At 34.8% G+C, this 1528-nt stretch overlaps 1 long non-coding RNA gene across 1 annotated transcript; it reads left to right on the top strand.

Moving 5' to 3' along the window:
* Positions 1-153: 153 nt before the first annotated feature.
* Positions 154-1245, top strand: LOC141817325 (uncharacterized). Its single transcript, XR_012600812.1, has 3 exons — positions 154-266; positions 342-450; positions 1164-1245. It is a non-coding gene; the product is annotated as an uncharacterized LOC141817325 (long non-coding RNA).
* The last annotated feature ends 283 nt before the right edge of the window (positions 1246-1528 follow it).

Raw genomic sequence — 1528 nt, 5'->3', positions numbered from 1 at the left:
CCCATTTTCATTCAATGAATTTGTAAAATGTTCTACAAAAGATCAACAATTCTCAGTATCTTTTTCTCTTCTCGATTTGTGAGATTTTAATATCTTCAATGTTCTAATCGTTTTTCAGGAAGGTTTTGCATTCGCTCATTGCACAAACCTGCAAGGCTCCTTACCATTTGAGGGTGTGTGATCATGCCAACAGGAGATGGAGAATCTTCAAGTTTCAGTTCTTTGTTACCAGGGATGTAGTTCTAATTTTTGCAGTTGTTCAACTTGTAAGTTTTATAATCCATTTAAAAATTCAATACCTCTCTTGTCACTAATGCATATCTTGTCTGTATTTTTAACAGATAATATCTTTGTTGGCATATCTTGTCTATCTGATTGATAGTTGTGCAAAGTTTTGGTTGCGATTGACTTGGGGTTTTGATGGAGAAATAAGCTTCTACTATATATGTGGTACAGAGCTATACTTTAAGAGTGCTTAACGGTTTTATTTGTTCATTCAACTAGAATTATGCTGATGTCTCTCTATTTTATGCCATGTCATTTGTCAGTTTACATTCCCCATATCTCATTTTATATCTTGACATCGAACAATAATAATATATAACATCATAAGGATTTTGATTTAAAAATTCTACATATTCAATGAGGGAAATTTTCTCTAATGTTGCAGCCCCTTTTTCCCACCAGGGAAGGTAAGTGCAGGGGAAGAGAAGTGAAGATAGAGAAAGAAGTTAATAAGGAGAGGATTTGATTAATCCTTTTTTTATGTTTCCTCATCAGCCTCCCATATCTGAGTTTCAAAATTAATGTAAATGTCCTACATGATCAGTGTTGTGATAGTCACCAACTCAGGAACAAGCCTTAAGCTGCCATTTCTTTTAGTCCACAAAGAATTTGACATTGATGGGTCTCACTTATCACTACCATGCACAAAACATGGGTTGATCTTTAGTTTACAACATCTGCTTATCTTCTATATATTCTTTTGGAAATAATCAAGTTTTTGTATCTTGCTTCCTGTTGTCCATGACTTGAAGACTGTATTATGCATCCAGCTTGAAGAATTATGAACAATCATATATTGTATCCTAGTTAGGTCTTTTTCGTGGGATATCTCTCATTACGCATCTCAATTTCCAGTTGTATTGTACTTGTTTATGCAGGAGCAATACTATTCTTTGCTGTGCTTGGGTTGTCTGGTTGCTTCATAACGTGCTGTGATCAAGAAGTACAGGATGATTTGGGTCAGCCATGTCGAAATCTGTGTCTCTGTTGCTGCCAACCAAGGTTTAGCTCCTTTTCAAGATATATATTTTCTTTTGATCTTACTATTATACATATGCTTTTATGCAAATCTTTCAAGATATATGTTCTTGTTATGAGGAAGTACTCAAATCAACTAAAGAAGAGTCGCAGCTTCAGTTGGTACGGGGTAATCCTAAGACAAAGTTTATGCTAATGTATTTTCAAGACTCATAGGGTATAGGCAATGGTGTGTACAATCTTGTGTTTTGCTTAGTTGTCTTTG

Source organism: Curcuma longa, unplaced genomic scaffold, assembly GCF_044706935.1.
Source record: "Curcuma longa cultivar G26 ecotype Majalengka, Jawa Barat unplaced genomic scaffold, ITB_CL_G26_1.1 contig_20124, whole genome shotgun sequence".
NCBI lineage: Eukaryota > Viridiplantae > Streptophyta > Magnoliopsida > Zingiberales > Zingiberaceae > Curcuma > Curcuma longa.
Note: the sequence above shows the minus strand (reverse complement) of the source record. Positions and strands in the feature narration are given on the sequence as shown.